This window comes from Cherax quadricarinatus, unplaced genomic scaffold (genome assembly GCF_038502225.1).
Source record: "Cherax quadricarinatus isolate ZL_2023a unplaced genomic scaffold, ASM3850222v1 Contig621, whole genome shotgun sequence".
In the NCBI taxonomy this organism is placed as follows: domain Eukaryota; kingdom Metazoa; phylum Arthropoda; class Malacostraca; order Decapoda; family Parastacidae; genus Cherax; species Cherax quadricarinatus.
Genome location: NW_027195647.1, coordinates 132,573 through 152,827, shown reverse-complemented (window position 1 = coordinate 152,827; position 20,255 = coordinate 132,573). Strand labels below are relative to the sequence as shown.

At 41.4% G+C, this 20,255-nt stretch overlaps 1 long non-coding RNA gene across 1 annotated transcript in view; it reads right to left on the bottom strand.

Moving 5' to 3' along the window:
- Positions 1 to 1,095: 1,095 nt before the first annotated feature.
- The window catches only part of LOC138851441 (uncharacterized), a 118,312-nt gene continuing 99,152 nt past the window's right edge, over positions 1,096 to 20,255 (bottom strand). Inside the window, exons 2-3 of the long non-coding RNA XR_011391216.1 lie at positions 12,017 to 12,102; positions 1,096 to 1,513 (exon numbers count right to left, since the gene is read on the bottom strand). This is a non-coding gene — a long non-coding RNA (uncharacterized lncRNA). The remainder of the gene's footprint in view (positions 1,514 to 12,016; positions 12,103 to 20,255) is intronic.

Below are 20,255 nucleotides of genomic sequence, written 5' to 3'. Positions count from 1 at the left end.
GGGGTGATGTAGGGGGCATCCTGGGAATTAGTGGACTGGTGCGGGTGGCATCCTGGGTGTTAGCAGACTGGTGTAGGTCATATTCTGTGTGTGAGTGGACTGCAGTGGGTAATATCCTAGGTGTTAGTAGACTGGTGTAGGTGGCATCTTTGGTGTTGGTGTTAGTAGAATGGTGTGGGTCACATCCTGTGTGTTAGTGTACTGGTCTGGGTGGCATCCTGGGTGTTAGTAGACTGGTGTGGGTGGCATCCTGGGTGTTAGTGTAATGGTATGGGTTGCATCCTGTGTTTTAGTGGAATGGTTGTCTTAGGGAACAGTGTACTCAAGGAATACTAGTCTCACGGAAAGATGGTCTCAAGGAACAGTGGTCTCAAGGAATTGTAGTCTCAAGGAATGGTGGACTCAAAGAATGTGAAAAAAGGGAAAAAGGGTAAAAAAAAAAAAAACTACCCTTACTGCTCATAATTCGAGGGTAACTATTTTTTTATTTTGTTGATATAGTGATGAGGTCAGTGATGAAATACAATTTATGATATGTTCACTGGTTGTCTTATGTAGTGAACTTTAACAAAATCACTATAGTATAAAGCAAAAATGAAATTTGAAGAGAACGGTTTGAGAGAGGAGGAGAGCGGATGTGTTGTGGCCGCCGGGAGATTCCCACGACTTCGGCGTCCACCACAGAGGCTCAGATTTCCAAAGATAAATAATGTTTCTCAATCCACCACTAAACAAGAACCAGAAAGACAGATCATCTACCAGGAGATCCCTGACCCTAAATGGCTTGAATTTAAGCCATATTACAAGCCAAACCAAGTCCCCACTAACTTGACTACCAATGATGTTCTTGTTGAACAACCTAAAAAAACCAAGAAAAATAAGACCAAAAAGAATCAAAATAAAGATAATTCCACTGTAAATAATGAGAAAAACATAAAAACAAAAAATGCCAACCTGAAAAATAAGAAAAAACATTGAGCTACAAGGTTCAAGAGGGGACTCAAACTGTGAAAAAAAAAAGGGGTAAAAAAAAAAAAAAAAAAAAAAAAAAAAAAAAAAAAAAAAAAAAAAAAAAAAAAAAAAAAAAAAAAAAAAAAGGAACTCGGTTATGCAGCCACCTCCACGTGGTGAGTTCTGGGTGTCTTGTAAGACTGTTGTTGTTACTTCATACTAAGTCATACAAGATAGCTGAGAGCTGCTCATATCCTATATATATATTGACTATCATAAAAGAATATATACAGCGGAACCTCGGTTTTTGTCTGCCCTGGTTTTCATTGAACTTGGTTTTATATGCCTTTTTTTGTCAAAATTTTGTCCTAGTTTTCATTTATCATCTCGGTTTTCATTGAGTTGACAGTCGTACGCCGTACCAAACATGTCCGCCCACACTCACACAAAGCATCTCGAGCATTCTGAGTCAGTCTGGCTGGAGGGTGGTAGTGATGGTGGTAGAGATAACTTATCTGCCCTCTCCTCTCCTCACCGTCTTCCATACGCCAACAAGAGTCGTCTATAAAAATTAAAGTGATGTTAAATGTTCATTTATCTAATTCAATAGTCCTTTATATTTATTTCTCATTGTTTTCTGTATGTAAAACTATAGATATTCTCTATAAAATGAATATTTTGTTAATACTTTTGGGTGTCTGAAACAGATTAACTGGATCCAATTAACATAACGCTAAACGGATCACCCGTCACAAGACTCACAGAGGGAAAATTCCTAGGTATCCACCTTGACAGTAGCCTTAAGTTCTAGACACACATACAACAAATCACCAAGAAAATCTCCAAGACTGAAGGCATACTATCAAAGATAAGGTACTACGTTCCACAATCAGCTCTCCTGGCACTGTACCATTCACTCATATACCCTTATCTAACATATGGAATTTGTGCATGGGGATCAACAACATCCAATCACCTAAAACCCCTAATAACCCAGCAAAAGGCAGCAGTAAGAATGATAACAAATTCCCCCTCCCACCAGCATACTCCACCAATTTTCAAAAGTCTGAATCTGCTAACCATTAAGAACATCCATACTTATTCATGTGCCTACTACCTACACAGAACAATACATGCAAATATAAACCCTCCACTCAAACTTCTCCTCACCATCCTAAACAGGACACATGACCACAAGACACAGATCTCTTTCTGATATACCTCGTTCCATATCACACTGTCTAAAAACTGTATGCACATAAAGGGCCCCAAAATATGGAATTCATTACAAGAAGATATTAAAGTAACCCGTTCTGAAAATCAACTTAAGACTCTTCTCAAAAACCACTTAATCACTGTAGACTAAATACTCACTCAGTACACACATACTCACTTATGTACTCTCATATCATAACTTCAACACTTGCTTTTAACCTTTTATCCATTGTTGACAGGACTATAATTGAATCATTGTTTTCACAAAAAGCATTTTTGAATATATGAATATATCTTTTGTCTTATACAAATTAGATTCACTTATTATTAACCCTTTCAGGGTCGCCAGGCCCTCTCCGAGACTTGTTCTCAGGGTCGCCGAAATTTCAAAAAACAAAATTATTTTTTTATGAAAAAATAGAGAATCTTTTCCTGATCATAATGACACCAAAAGTATAAAATTTGATAGAAAACTTACGGAATTATGTTCTCGCGAAGTTAGTGGTCTCGATAATGTTTACACATTGGCAATTTTGCCCACTTTGAGCCATATTTTCGGCCAATTCCACTGTACTAGTCGACAAAAATCATAACTATTTCACTAGAATTCCATTTTTTCTATCGAATGAGTACAAGAAATCATCCATTTACCAATATCAGCTATCCAATATAGTGGTCAAAATTTAGCAATTTTGCCAATTTCACACAAATTTCAAAAGATACCAATTTCCAAATAGGGTTCAGAATAAACAAGAAAGACATTCCTGGCACTAAAATAACATTTCCTCTGTTCACTAGTCATGTCCCCACGCCCCTCTTACATTCTTTTGCTTTCCACATTAAATTTGTATTCTCACAAAAAATAGAAGATTTACTGTTATGCAGAGTACTGCATTAGTGTAGAAATGGTATAAATAATATTGGCGCACTTGTGAAAGAATATTAGACTCATCAGTTGACGTGTATTGGACACTTAGCATGATTTGTTTACTTTTGAACTTGGGTAAAAATCGAACATTTCTGCTACTTTGAGCTCAGTTTCAAAGTACTTTTCATTGTAAAACCAGTCAAAATCATCTCAATTTCTGCAATATGTCTTCCATTCTATAAAATGAGACTTATGTCATCTCTCACCCTAATCTTGCCACCCTCAAAACCATTGTTAACGAGGAGCTGATCAAAATATCGACTTGGATGACAGCCAATAAACTTACGCTTAACACTGACAAAACCTTCTACATTATGTTTGGCAGCAGAGCAGGAGTTGCGCAAATTAACATTAAGATCGACAGCACTCTAATTACCAGACATAATGAGGGCAAATTCCTAGGCCTATACCTTGTCAACAACCTGAATTTCAGCACCCATATCCAACACATAACCAAAAAAGTATCCAAAACGGTTGGGATCCTCTCCAAGATACGATACTACGTGTCGCAAAATGCCCTTCTCACACTATACCACTCACTCATTTATCCATACCTCACCTATGCTATTTGCGCTTGGGGATCAACTGCAGCAACACACCTAAAGCCAATAATAACCCAACAAAAAGCTGCAGTAAGAATAATCACTTAATCCCATCCCTGGCAACACACTCCCCCACTCTTCATAGATCTAAACTTACTCCCTGTTCAGTACATCCACACTTAGTACTGTGCAATCTACATCTACAGGACCTTAAATTCCAATATTAACCTTGACCTAAAATGCTTTCTTGATAGGTGTGACAGAACCCACAGGCATAACACCAGACACAAACATCTCTATGACATTCCCTGTGTCCGACTAAACCTTTACAAAAATTCAATGTATGTCAAAGGCCCTAAAATCTGGAACACCCTACCTGAAAACTCTAGAACTGCAGACACATTCATCACCTTCAAAACTACCATTAGAAAACATCTTATCTCCCTGATACACCCTTTCAACTAATTACACGAATACCACCTGGTGGTTCACACTTACACTCACTCACCCATTTGACCATAAACAGAAATATTAATCTCAATCTTAAAATAATGAATCCTAACTAGTCATAAGTTGGCCTGTGATACTCCAATACTGAAACTGTGTACTGTGCCAAAACAAAAGCATTCACATTGCTAAACTCACAAACTAGTATTTAGTCACTTAGCCATAATACCAACTTACCTCATAATTTGTAACATTTTAAAATTAAGAATTAAACTAAGTCTGCCCAAAATGCCTAGCCATGCTAGGTGTTCTAGTGGTACACTCTGTAATTATTATTTTACTACATGTAAACCACACAATAACCAAATTCTGTAAACTCAGCACTGTAATCCTTATAGAGAATAAACTTTGAATTTGAATTTGAAAAGAAAACTAGAATACAACAATAAATACCATACAAAAATACAGTGCAAATTTGCTGTTTTAATCCAAAAACACAGCCAGGATTTTTTTTATACTGTGCACTGACCACATAGACCCATTCTCTCATATGTAGGCCTACCAGCTTTCTCTCACTAGATCTGAGGGTGCTAGAATTTAGGCGTACTAGTACGTCAAAAACCCTGGTGCGTAAGCCATACTAGTATGTCTGAAACCCTGAAAGGGTTAATAATCTACTGTACAACTATGAAATAATAACTATCCTACTGTACAACTATGATATAATCCTTAGTGTTAAGTAGTCTGTAAGCCAATAATGTTAAGTTGGCCCATAATGCCTAGGCATAATAGAGGCTCTCTTTGCATTGCAATCCACTATTGTAAATACAAAATCTCAATGTACTGTTTGCAAAGACATAAAATAAATAAATAAATATAACTCCAACAACATAGGAGGAGTTAGGTTCGTACTGTCCTTTTTCTATCGATTAATTGCTTAACTTACTTGCTACACTTTATTGCTAGTTGGTGCTACAGCCTTTATGTACTCACGCTGCTTTAGTATCCTAAGTATCATAAAATCACTGAAGAAGACACGTTCTCCCCTCTCTCTTCCTCCTCCACTTTGGTACTTTGTTAAGATTTCTTTCTTTAATTCTATCATGTTCCTCACTTTCTTTACCAAAGGACTGGCACAAGGAGCTTTCTTTGGGCCCATGGTAGCTTATTTGGCAGCCACACACAATAAATAAGTGCCAAAAACAATGAATTATTACGAAACATATTTTATGACCTTGCAGGATATGTTCTCTCACCGAGAAACAATGAGACACTGTCTGAGAATTAATGTGGGAGGCGGCTTTGTCTGTGCACTGTACACTGGACAGGTTCCATACCATCAATGAAAATGGAGGAAATCGACAAAACGGAACCAATATGTTGACAAAAAAAGTCTGTGAAAATGCAAATTGGCAATAAAAGAGATTGACAACGAGGGAGGGTCCACTGTATGTGCATTTTATCACTCTGGGGCACTTAAAATCTCGTAGTATATTACGTGTCGGTGGGTTGGCTGGGAGGGCTACCATATCTACCACACCTGACTTTTTACAGTAAATACTACTCATCTCTTGCCCTACATTAAGATTACAAATATTCTGAGGTAAATAATGAGTGTACTATGTGTATATTTTACTTTTTATTGAATTTTAGTGACTAGTTTCATTGCTAACTTAATATATATTAGTATTAACTTGTTATCTGGAATTTATATGCATTTATAAGTGGAAAAAATGGATTTCTGCTTTCCAGCGATGTCCGTTTTCCAGCCTAGAACCTAACCTGTTGAATAAGTGGGGCCCTACTGTACTAGAAATAGAAGCATTATAATGACAGAAACGGAGTGTCTCTTATCATGCAAAAACTGAAGAAACTATTATTGCAAGCAATAGTTGCTTTGACCATTTTAGCAATCACATTCAATTGTATAATGTTAGAGGTGAGTCTGCCAGAGTAGATAAAGAAGTTACAGATGAGTCTGCCAGAGCAGATAAAGAAGTTACAGGTGAGTCTGCCAGAGCAGATAAAGAAGTTACAAGTGAGTCTGCCAGAGCAGATAAGAAGCTGCTGATAAATATCATGATTTTTCTAAGAAAATAGTGGAAGCTGATGGATACACACACCAACAAATTTGAAAATATTTGCCATGCTTGGGAAGAATTAACTTCAAGCAATATGCATCAAGTGTGGAAACACATTTTGTCTCATTGTGCAAATTGTGGAAGGTGTTGTTGAAGAAATAACAGACAATGGAAGGCAGCTTTGGTTTTAATGAATTGGACTCTACAAATATCCCTGACTTGCCTAATGGAAACATTCTTAACTGAGATCAACAATAAAATGTAATAATGTTCTCACTGTTTAGTTTATAATAACCTTCAATAAGAAAAACATTTTTATTATTCTTTAAGGTAAAAAATTTTTTTTTTAATACTTCTGGGTGTCTTGAACGGATTAATTGGATTTTTATTATTTCTTATGTGGAAAATGGTTTCCATTTTTCACCAATCGCTCTGGAATGGATTAAACACGAAAACTGAGGGCCCACTGTACAGTACACTCATTACTTATCTTAAATATTTATAGTCTTAATGTAGGGTGAGCGATGAGTAAACAACATAACGAATAAATGAGAGAGAGAACTAGTAAATGAGAGAGGACAGAGCCACAGAGTATGCAAACAAACAGATGAACACGTCTGCTTTTGGTTAATTTGTTCATTCTCATGTCTGTGAATCTTATACCATAATACAAACACCTTACATTGTGTACAAGTTTTTTTATACTGTGCACACTGACCACATAGACCCATTCTTTCATATATAGGCCTACCAGCTTTCTCTCGCTAGATCTGAAGGCACTAGAATTTATGCGTACTAGTACGTCAATAACCTGGTGCGTAAACCATACTAGTACGTCGGAAATCCTGAAAGGGTTACCCTTTATAGGGCAACCTGCATTGTATTACAGCCTGAACATGTGCTCTTTTGTGCGTTTCATCCTACTCGCACTGCACATCTAGATTCCTATTCTTTATTTCTGACTACTCACAAGTCTTCTCCGAGTCGTTTCAGCTAAGTGGTAATGTCCTCTTCTGGCTTCCCATTAGTTGAGAGACCGAGATGTAAACATTTGTTGCTTGGCATCGCCGAGAGTAAGATTTTTCCATCTAGTGACACTCATATACTCTTGGATTTTAGCCTCTACATTGTCGGTAAGTACTGATTGTTATGTCTAGTGCATAAATGAATAGTTTAGGCATATTTTCATATATATGTAAAGTCCATGTGAAGCATAATATGAGTGTACCATGCATTTGAAAAAAGTGTAACAAAAAAATTTCTATTGCATATATGAATTCTGTAGTGGTCTGGATGTGTACAGAACGTTTTTGTCATCTTCCAGATCAATGAAAAGTTGTTTTATGGTGAGCCCTCCAACTACAAGTCAAAATATGTCCGCCTTTTGGAGGAAAGTGACTCGGATCCAGAGCCAGATTACCCAGAACTGCTTGAAAGTGGTGATGAATACATGCCACCGGATGCAGATGTATCAAGTGATGAGGAGGAAGATAGGCCAGGAAAAAAGCGAAAAGTAGTCAAGGAAAAGAAAGGTATTACGATCGAGGAGTACAGTGATGAAGAACATATTCATGACAGCCTTGCTCTTCAAGGTGACACCCACCGGTCCCACACTGACATAAAGAAGGATAAAAATTACTTCATAGACTTTCATTCTAGCAATTAGTAATATAGAATGATTGTTCTATCTCAGGAAACTCAGGAATATGGGACTTGAAAATTTTATCCCTTTGCAATGTGTCCATGTAGCTATTTGGTTTATTTTTATATTTTTCAAATACTTACAAAATGTTTGGATACAAGTTCCATTTATGTTTTTGATATTGTCTGTTTGCATAATAAATTAAAAAAAAATAGTTATTTGGTGTTTTATTAACAATTGCAGCTTTGCAACATTCACAGTTATACTCCCTTGATCAGGCAGGCACTAGTACAGTCTGTCTTCACACATTAGCAATTGGTTGAAAAATATCAGAATTCCATTTATATGGGCTCATTCACCTTATACTGAAATACTCTATCCACTCTAGGAAATTCATTTCAAAATTCTACTTTTTCCTAATATACCCTATGAAGGGGTTTGGGCAGAGTGGACAGTGAGGTGGGCAGAGACTGTATGGGCAGACTGGACAGTGTGGTGGGCAGAAACAGGATGGGCAGAGTGGACAGTGAGGTTGGCAGAGACTGTATGGGCAGAGTGGACAGTGAGGTGGACAAAGAATGTATGGGTAGAGTGGACAGAGACTGGATGGGCAGAGTGGGCATTGAGGTGGGCAGAGCCATGAGGGACAGAGTGGGCAGTGAGGTGGGCAGAATGTGCAGACTGGACAGAGTAGGCAGTGAGGTGGACAGAAACAGAATGGGCAGAGTGGCAATGAGGTGGGCAGAGGCTGGATGGGCAGTGTGGGCATTAAAGTGGGCAGAACCAATGGACAGAGTGGGGAGTGAGGTGGGAAGTGACAGGAGGTGCAGAGTGGGCAGTGACAGGAGGTGCAGAGTGGGCAGTGTGGTTGGCAGAGACAGGATGGGCATAGTGGGCAGTGAGGTTGGCAGAGACTGAATGGCCAGAGTGGGCAGTGACTGAACAGGCAGAGTGGGCAGTGAGGTAGGCAGAGACTGAATGGCCAGAGTGGACAGTGAAGTGGGCAGAGACTGCATGGGCTGAGTGGACAGTGAGGGTGGCAGAGATTGTGTGGGCAGAGTGGACAGTAAGGTTAGCAGATACTGTATGGGCAGAGTGGACAGTGAGGCTGGCAGAGACAGGATTGGCAGAGTGGGCATTCAGGTGGGCAGAGACTGAACAGCAAGAGTGGGTACTGAGAAAGGACAGACAGAGTGGGCAGTGAGGTGGGCAGAGAAAGGACAGACAGAGTAGGCAGTTAGGTGGGAAGAGACAGGATGGGCAAAGTGGGCAGAGACTGGAGAGGCAGAGTGGGCATTCAGGTGGGCAGATTCTGAATGACAAGAGTTGGCAGTGAGGTGGGCAGAGACTGTATGGGCAGAGTGGACAGAGACTGGATGGGCAGAGTGGGCATAGAGGTGGGCAGAGACAGGATGGACAGAGTGAGCAGAGTGACAATGAGGTGGGCAGAGTGGGTAGAGAAAGGACGGGCAGATTGGGCAGTGAGGTGAACAGAATATGGATGGGCAGAGTGGGCATTGAGGTGGGCAGAGACTGGATGGGCAGAGTGGGCATTGAGGTGAGCAGTGACAGGAGGTGCAGAGTGGGCAGAGACAGGTTGGGCAGAGTGGGCAGTGTGGTTGGCAGAGACTGGGCAGAGTGGGAAGTGAGGTTGGCAGAAACTGAATGGCCAGAGTGGGCAGTGAGGTTGGCAGAGACAGGATGGGCAGAGTGGGCAGTGTGGATGGCAGAGACTGTATGGGAAGTGAGGTTGGCAGAGACTGAATGGCCAGAGTGGGCAGTGAGGTTGGCAGAGACTGCATGGACAGAGTGGGCAGTGACTGAATGGGCAGAGTGGGCAGTGAGGTTGGTAGAGACAGGATTGGCAGAGTGGGTAGTGAGGTTGGTAGAGACAGGATGGGTAGAGTGGGCAGCAATGTTGGCAGAGGCTGAATGGCCAGAGTGGACAGTGAGGTTGGCAGAGAATGTATGGGCAGAGTGGGCAGTGAAGTTGGAAGAGACAGGATGGGCAGAGTGGGCAGTGAGGTTGGCAGAGACTGTATGGCCAGAGTGGGCAGTGAGGTTGGCAGAGACTGTACAGGCAGAGTGTGCAGTGAGGTTGGCAGAGACTGTAAGGGCAGAGTGGGCAGTGAGGTTGGCAAAGACTGTATGGCCAGAGTGGGCAGTGAGGTTGGCAGAGACTGTATGGGCAGAGTGGGCAGTGAGGTTGGCAGAGAATGTATGGGCAGAGTGGGCAGTGAGGTTGGCAGAGACTGAATGGCCAGACTGGGCAGTGAGGTTGGCAGAGACTGTATGGGCAGAGTGGGAAGTGAGGTTGGCAGAGAGGGCAGTGAGGTTGGCAGAGAATGTATGGGCAGAGTGGGGAGTGAGGTTGGCAGAGACTGAATGGCCAGACTGGGCAGTGAGGTTGGCAGAGACTGTAAGGGCAAAGTGGGCAGTGAGGTTGGCAGAGGCTGTATGGGAAGAGTTGGCAGTGAGGTGGACAGAGACTGTATGGGCAGAGGGGACAGTGAGGTGGACAGAGACAGAATGGGCAGAGTGGCAGTGAGGTGGGTAGAGACAGGATGGGCAGAGTGGACAGAGACAGGATGGGCATTGAGGTAGGCAGAGACAGGATGGTTATGCAGAGTGGGCAGTGAGGTGGGCAGAGACAGGACGTGCAGAGTGGGCAGTGAGATAGGCAGAGAAAGTGGGCAGTGAGGTGGGCAGAGATGGGATGGGCAGTGGGCAGTAAGGTTGGCAGAGACAGGATGGGAAGAGTGGGCTGTGAGGTGGGCAGAGACTGGATGGGCAGAGTGGACAGTAATGTGGGTAGAGACAGGATGGGCTTTGTGTGAAGTGAGGTGGGTGCAATGGGCAGTACGATGGGCAAAGACAGGAGTGGGAGTGTGGGCATTGAGGTGGGCAGAGACTGAATGGGCACAGTTGGCAGTGAGGTGGTGAGAGCCTGGATAGGAAAAGTGGGCATTAAGGTGGGCAGAAACTGGACAGGCAGATTGGGCAGTGAGGTGGACAGAGACTATACAGGCAAAGTGGGCATTAAGGTGGGCTGAAACAAGGTGAGCCTAGTGGGTAGTGAGGTGGGCAGAGACTGGACAGGCAGAGTGGGCAGTGAGTTGGGCAGAGACAGGATGGGCAGTGAAGTGGGTATAGAGAGAGGATGGGCAATGTGTGCATTAACATTGGCAGAGACAGGATGGGCAATGAGATGGGCTGAGACAGGATGGACATATTGTTCATTGAGGTGGGCCGAGTGGGCAGGGATGTGGGTAGAAACAGGAGGGGCAGAGTGAGCAGTGAGGTGGGCAGTATGGTGGGCAACACGGGATGTGCTGAATGGGCAGATACAGGAGGGCCAGAGTGGGCATTGAGGTGAGCAGAGACAGGATGAGCCGAGTGGGTAGTGAGGTGGGCAGACAGGATGGTAGAGTAGGCAGTGAGGGGGACAAAGTAGGCAGAGACTGGATGGGCACAGTGGGCAGTGAGGTGGGCAATGACAGGATATCCAGTGTGTGAAGTGAGGTGGACACAGTGAGCAGTGAGATGGGCAAAGACATGATAGGCAGAGTGGGCAGTAAGGTGAGCATAGACAGGAAGTGCAGAATCGGCAGTGAGGTGAGCAGAGACAGGATGTGCAGAATGGGCTGTGAGGTGGGCAGGCACATGACGTGGAGAGTGGGCATTGAATTAGGCAGACTGGATGGGCAAAGTGGGCAGTGAGGAAGGCAGAGACTGGGCTGGCAGTATAATTGTATAATTGTATTTATGTGTTCCTGTGAGACAGAGACAGAGACAGACAGAGCCAACCAGCCAGCCAGTCAGCAAGCCAGCCTGCTGGCCAGCTGGCAAGCCAGCCATGTTGTTTACACAAACCCACACTCCCTTCCCCACCAAAACATTGCTGGGACCTATAAATACTATGTACAGTGGACCCCCGCATAACGATTACCTCCGAATGTGACCAATTATGTAAGTGTATTTATGTAAGTGCGTTTGTACGTGTATGTTTGGGGGTTTGAAATGGACTAATCTACTTCACAATATTTCTTATGGGAACAAATTCGGTCAGTACTGGCACCTGAACATACTTCTGCAGTGAAAAAATATCGTTAACCGGGGGTCCACTGTATATATTTCTAGGCAATAATATGTGACTAAAATAGGTGAAAATGTTCACCTGTCAATTTTTGTGCAGTTATTGTATACTCACCTAATTGTGGTTGCAGGGGTCGAGACTCAGCTCCTGGCCCTGACTCTTCACCGACTGCTTCTAGGTCCTCACTCTCCCTGCTCCATCTGTAGCATACAATGAGTGTATATATCCAAAACATGGCTTATATTGTTCTCACAGGCCATAAAAGTTACTTGAAAAAATAAAATGTTAAAAAATAAAAGAAAAAAATTGGAAAAAATAAATAAATTATTTCCGCATGACCCGCAGTCGGTGATGTTGCCATAAGTGGCTCACTTTCTGTCAACTTGATGCCTCCATATCTCGGTAAGTATTGATCACAAAAAATTTTTGGGGCCAATAATACTCACAAACGTGTGCTCTATCATTTCTAAGAAAAAATAATTTTTATTTTTTCGACAATATTTCATTCCCAGTACTTGTAACCAAGCGTTCCTCGTTGTGCTCCGGGTTTTTCTGGTGTTTTCACGGTCGCTCTTACGTGCTAGAACTTTAATTTGTGTCATCAATCCTATACGATACATCCCTCTAGCGCCTGGAACCAATCTTGGCCGGAAAACATTATATACTGAGTCAAAAAAGGAGAATCAGTGTGCACTACCTAGCAGAGTTTACTGCCAGAGGGGAATCATAGGCCTGTGTCCCGTGTGAAAAAAATAATAATAATTGAACTTTTCGTGTCAGAGGAAAGAAAGTCTCCCTGAAAACATTGAGTATACATAGTGTATAGTGTATACTACAGTGGCTCCCTAGTATATTGATGATAAAGGCTAAAGTGTCATTTGAAAACAGGTGAATTTGTAAATGAAGTGATAAGCCTATAGAGGCAGGTGCCAGAAGTCGCCAGAAACTTACCACAGGTCAACTGTTTTTAATAATCTTCCTGGCCTGCTAGTGTACTCGCATATAATCTAGTGATACCAGTGAATAGCAGAATACAGTGTTGTAGTAGCAACTAACCAGTATTATAATGGTACTTAGTGGAGTGGAGTGACTTTCATTAGTTTCTTTTTTCTTGAAATACCGGACATATACTGTGATTTTCATATAACCTGTAGTTACCAGCGGTCGCAATATACACAACGAGAAGAAATTATTACTACAGAAAAAGCGTCCTTCCTCCAAAATTTGCACCAGTCAACTATAGTGATAATATTGCATTTATTGTGGTGGAGACGGAAAAAAAAAATAGAAAAGCTAGATACAGCGATTGATAAACAAGGGTGGAGGTCAACCGTTCGTCATTGTAGGAGTTGCCAGCAGTCACCGGCTCTTCAACACGCAAGTTATACTCTTGTATCAATCAAATCACATATTACTCGGGTAGATAATTTCCAGTAGATCCTTCATGTGTTAGCTCAAATCACCGACCAGTATGGTTTAAATAAGTGACCCACTGATCAGATCAGATCGACTGGTCCGAACCCTTGACTGGTCCGAACCCTTGACTGGTCCGAACCCTGGACTGGGCCGAACCCTTGACTGGTCCGAACCCTTGACTGGTTTCAAACGGTTTCATTGGACAATAAAGCAGACTGTAAACGGATGGGGTTGTAGGCGCCCTTATAAACAAACATTAAATATATACCAGGAACGTGCACGGTAAGCTGTCCAATATACAAAAACAGTTAGAAACAGAAATACAAATAGCTAGAGCTTCATTTAAGGAGGTTATTAATAGAATATTCAAGAGGTTGCTAGTAGAATTGCAGTAAATCAACCATTCAAATCATTATGAAGCTGTGTGTAGTCTGTGGTAGCAATAATGTTGAAGGATCAGTTATGGAGAGAGAAGAGGGAATATAAATGTTTAAATTTAAGAATTATGTGGATTAAAATAAGGGTCAGATATGAAAAATGGGTTATAATAAGTGCGTATGCACCTGGAGAAGAGAGGAGTGCAGAGGAGAGAGAGAGATTTTGGGAGATGTTAAGCAAGTTTGTTGGAACTTTTGAGCCAAATGAAAAAGTAATTGTGGTAGGAGACCTAAATGCTAAAGTAGGAGAAACATCACTAAAGGATGTTGTCAGTCATCACTAGAGGATGCTGTCAGTTATCACTACAGGATGCTGTCAGTCATGTCTACAGGATGCTGGTAGTCATCACTACAGGACTATCACTATACATCAATACAAAACACTTCACATTAGCATCACTACATATCAGTGTCACTACACATCACTAACCAACATCAATACACAACATCACTATATAAAACTACCACATCTATCACATACAACATCTCTCATCATCATTATACACCACATTTAGCATTATATTCTACATATATCACCATCACTATACACCACATTTATCATTATGTTCTCCATTTATCACCTTCACTATTTACCACTTTCTTCACCATCACTATACAACACTTCTATCATTACTCACTACATATATTATCATCATTATTTTCCACATTTATTACCACTAGTATACACATAGTCAGTAACAGAATTCGAAGGTAACTATATTTCTCATACGTATTGTTTGGATAACATTATCTCTGAATTTCCAATAAATTATCATTCACTGATCATTTAAATTTAGTGGATTTCCAGATAAATCTAATAATTGTTCTGAACCTTCAGGTCTTAGTATCAACAATGGCATTGTTTAAAAGAGTTGCCCACATCGACTTCGAGAATTACTGTGACAACGACGACCCCAACAATTATGAATGCACTTCCAAGAAGAAGAAGAAGAAGAAGAAGAAGATAACACAGGGAGAGAGGTGCCCCTTCACCAACAACGATGAACTCGGTGAGTGGCACTACGTTTGCAACAAGAAGAAGAAGAATAAGAAGAAACTCGGTGAGACCCTCAACGTCCCAGGCAACAACAAATTCCTTGAGAGGAGCCACCTCCCTGACCACCATGAATCCCTTGACAACAACCACATCATCGACTACTATGATGACCTCTACGATGGTTATGGATTATTTAGACGTGAGGGTAAGCCTAGAAAAATTAAAAAGAAGGAGTCAACACGTAAGGCCAGAAAAGTAAAAACCGAAAAGTCCAAAAGGACATGAACAGTTTGATGTTGTGCCCTATCTGAAAGGACATGAACAGTTTGATGTTGTGCCCTATCTGGTGACCACACTCAAACACATCAACTGATGTCCCCATCCATCAACAAGAGTCGTAGTCATTAAAAAAAAAAAGGAACTCTAGTAGCAGCCACCTCCTCGTGGTGAGTTCTGGATGTTTTGTGTCACTTTTAGTACATAAGGGTACACAAAATAGCTGAGAGCTGCTCACACTAATATACTGTCTATTTCTGCACATCCTGACATGTAAATCTTGTCTATGTCTGCATAGATGTATATATTGTTTGTGTCAGCACAATATATACACTGTCTTAGATAAGTTCTTATTGAATGTCATTCTATTGATAATAAGTGATCTCTATGGGTTCAGTGATTCACCATTAATCCAACATTAACATAATTATATTAATATTGTTAATAATATTAATTAAACTAAATGTATTTTGCCACTGTGGGATCTGAGAAAGGTATCTTCGATCTTTGTAACCATCATCATCGGAATTTTGCATTTCCTGGGGTTGAATTCAAGCAAACTTTTTTTTTTTTTTTTTTTTTACGATTTTTTAGTTTGTGAAGATCCTTTCATAGCCTTTCCCTGTTTTTTTTCAAACTTTATTCTGCTCATTAGTTTTACTGAGGTGTCATAACATTCACAGCAGTAAGTACTGTGTTATTCCTGCCTCAACCTCAACTTTGTGCACAGGTATCTTGTGGTGAAAGTTTTTTTATGGTGTGTAACAGTAATAGTTTTGAATCACATCAGGCCTAGTTTGGGACAGTAGGCCTACTGCAATGTTCTTATGTTATTTTGAATTATTTCTTGATTGTGGAAAATAGCAGTTAAGCATAGTTTAGGACATTTAATGAAGGATATGTTTCACCAAGAATGACTATCTTTGTACTGAACAAATCAAAACTGAAATTACACAGTTGTACAACTGTTTTAATGGAGACATAACTAAGAATAATAAAGATACCTGAACTTTATAAAACTGGGATGCTTGAAAGTGTGTGGATGTAGTGCGGATGACAAGAAACAGATGATTGCTGATGTTATGAATGAAAAGAATTTGGATGTCCTGGCCCTAAGCAAAACAAAGCTGAAGGGGGTAGGGGAGTTTCAGTGGGGGGAAATAAATGGGATTAAATCTGGAGTATGTGAGAGAGTTAGAGCTAAGGAAGGGGTAGCAATAATGTTGAAGGATCAGTTATGGAAGGAGAAAAGAGAATATGAATGTGTAAATTCAAGGATTATGTGGATTAAAGTAAAGGTTGGATGCGAAAAGTGGGTCATAATAAGTGTGTATGCACCTGGAGAAGAGAGGAACGTAGAGGAGAGAGAGAGATTTTGGGAGATGTTAAGTGAATGTATAGGAACCTTTGAACCAAGTGAGAGAGAAATTGTGGTAGGGGACCTGAATGCTAAAGTAGGAGAAACTTTTAGAGAGGGTGTGGTAGGTAAGTTTGGTATGCCAGGTGTAAATGATAATGGGAGCCCTTTGATTGAACTTTGTATAGAAAGGGGTTTAGTTATAGGTAATACATATTTTAAGAACAAGAGGATAAATAAGTATACAAGATATGATGTAGGGTGAAATGACAATAGTTTGATAGATTATGTATTGGTAGATAAAAGACTGTTGAGTAGACTTCAGGATGTACATGTTTATAGAGGGGCCACAGATATATCAGATAACTTTTTAGTTGTAGCTACACTGAGAGTAAAAGGTAGATGGGATACATGGAGAATAGAAGCATCAGAGAAGAGAGGGGTGAAGGTTCATAAACTAAAAGAAGAGGCAAGAGTGTATCAGTCTGTAGTGGAAGGAAGGCGGGGTAGGGGTCAGCCTAGGAAAGGTTGGAGGGAGGGGGTAAAGGAGGTTTTGTGTGCGAGGGGCTTGGACTTCCAACAGGCATGCATGAGCGTGTTTGATAGGAGTGAATGGTGACAAATGGTTTTTAATACTTGACATGCTGTTAGAGTGTGAGCAAAGTAACATTTATGAGGGGATTCAGGGATCCGGCAGGCCGGACTTGAGTCCTGGAGATGGGAAGTACAGTGCCTGACTCTGAAGGAGGGGTGCTAATGTTGCAGTTTAAAAACTGTAGTGTAAAGCACCCTTCTGGCAAGACAGTGATGGAGTGAATGATGGTGAAAGTTTTTCTTTTTCGGGCCACCCTGCCTTGGTGGGAATTGGCCAGTGCGTTAATAATAATAATAACTTCTTCATAAATGTAATTTTTTTTTTTTAACAAGTTGGTCATCTCCCACTGAGGCAGGGTGACCCAAAAAGAAAATATTTTCATCATCATTCAACACTTTCACCTCACTCACACATAATCACTGTTTTTGCAGAGGTGCCCAGAATACAACAGTTTAGAAGCATATATGTATAAAAATACACAATATATCCTTCCAAACTGCCAATATCCCAAACCCCTCCTTTAGAGTGCAGGCATTGTACTTCCCATTTCCAGGACTCAAGTCCAGTTATATAAAATAACCGGTTTCCCTGAATCCCTTCACTATTACCCTGCTCACACTCCAAGAGCTCGTGAGGTCCCAAATACCATTTGTCTCCATTCACTCCTATCTAGCACACACACGTATGCTTGCTGGAAGTCCAAACCCCTCGCCCACAACACCTCCTTTACCCCCTCCCTCCAACCTTTTTGAGGACGACCCCTACCCCACATTCCTTCCCCTACAGATTTATACACTCTCCATGTCATTCTACTTTGATCCATTCTCTCTAAATGACCAAACCACCTCAACAAACCCTCTTCAGCCCTCTGACTAATACTTTTATTAACTCTACACCTTCTCCTAATTTCCACACTCCGAATTTTCTACATAATATTTACACTACACATTGCCCTTAGACAAGACATCTCCACTGCCTCCTCACTGCAGCATTTACAACCCAAGCTTCACACCCATATAAAAGTGTTGGTACTATACTTTCATATATTCCCTTCTTTGCCTTCATAGATAACATTTTTTGCCTCCACATATACCTCAATGCACGACTCACCTTTTTTCCTTCATCAATTCTATGGTTAACCTCATCCTTCATAAATCCATCCCCTGACACATCAACTCCCAAATATCTGAAAACATTCACTTCTTCCATACTCCTCCCCAATTTGATATCCAATTTTTCTTTATCTAAATCATTTGATACTCAGATCACCTTACTCTTTTCTATGTTCACTTTCAACTTTCTACCTTTACACACACTCCCAAATTCACCCACTAACCTTCACAATTTTTCTTTAGAATCTCCCATAAGCACAGTATCATCAGCAATAAGTAACTGTGTCACTTCCCATTTTGTATTTAATTCCCCATAATTTAAACCATACCCCGGCCGGGATTGAACCCGCGGTCAGAGAGTCTCAAAACTCCAGACCGTCGCGTTAGCCACTAGACCAGCTAGCCACAATAAGATTCGTCCAACTAGGTATATTTCTACACAATAGGAAGGTTAGCACAGGCACCACTGTGACCACAAATGCAAGTTTTTACAGAGGAATCTCCAGCTAGCGTGGCCGTGACGAACTCTAGCTCAAGTCCCCTCACTGCCGTCAACATGACTCACGAAATCGTAATGACACGATTGCAAACAAACCATACCCCGGCCGGGATTGAACCCACGGTCAGAGAGTCTCAAAACTCCAGACCGTCGCGTTAGCCACTAGACCAGCTAGCCACAATAAGATTCATCCAACTAGGCATATTTCTACACCATAGGAAGGTTAGCACAGGCACCACTGTGACCACAAATGCAAGTTTTTACAAACGAATCTCCAGCTAGAGTTCGTCACGGCCGCTTTGAGTCATGCATTTCAGGTCCATTTGTCAGAATTTGAACTGGGAAGTATATAGATGCATTTTTCTTCTTCTGGAGAGTCAAGCCTCTGGTAAGGTGCTTACTGCACAAATTCTTATGCCAACCTACCCTGAGATCCAGTGGTTATGAGGACCAATACCCTGTTCTTCCTATTTTTTTTTATTAACACACTGGCTGATTCCCACCAAGGCAGGGTGGCCCGAAAAAGAAAAGCTTTCACCATCATTCACTCCATCACTGTCTTGCCAGAAGGGTGCTTTACACTACAGTTTTTAAACTGCAACATTAACACCCCTCCTTCAGAGTGCAGGCACTGTACTTCCCATCTCCAGGACTCAAGTCCGGCCTGCCGGTTTCCCTGAATCCCTTCATAAATGTTACTTTGCTCACACTCCAACAGCACGTCAAGTATTAAAAACCATTTGTCTCCATTCACTCCAATCAAACACGCTCATGCATGCCTGCTGGAAGTCCAAGCCCCTCGCACACAAAACCTCCTTTACCCCCTCCCTCCAACCTTTCCTAGGCTGACCCCTACCCCGCCTTCCTTCCACTACAGACTGATACACTCTTAAAAGTCATTCTGTTTCACTCCATTCTCTCTACATGTCTGAACCACCTCAACAACCCTTCCTCAGCCCTCTGGACAACAGTTTTGGTAATCCCGCACCTCCTCCTAACTTCCAAACTACGAATTCTCTGCATTATATTCACACAACACATTGCCCTCAGACATGACATCTCCACTGCCTCCAGCCTTCTCCTCGCTGCAACATTCATCACCCATGCTTCACACCCATATAAGAGCGTTGGTAAAACTATACTCTCATACATTCCCCTCTTTGCCTCCAAGGACAAAGTTCTTTGTCTCCAGACTCCTAAGCGCACCGCTCACCCTTTTCCCCTCATCAATTCTATGATTCACCTCATCTTTCATAGACCCATCCACTGACACGTCCACTCCCAAATATCTGAATACATTCACCTCCTCCATACTCTCTCCCTCCAATCTGATATCCAATCTTTCATCACCTAATCTTTTTGTTATCCTCATAACCTTACTCTTTCCTGTATTCACTTTTCTTTTTTTTCTTTTGCATACCCTACCAAATTCATCCACCAATCTCTGCAACTTCTCTTCAGAATCTCCCAAGAGCACAGTGTCATCAGCAAAGAGCAACTGTGACAACTCCCACTTTATGTGTGATTCTTTATCTTTTATCTCCACACCTCTTGCCAAGACCCCCGCATTTACTTCTCTTACAACCCCATCTATAAATATATTAAACAACCACAGTGACATCAAATAATCACCCTCTTTCCTACATACTCTAACTTGAGCCTCA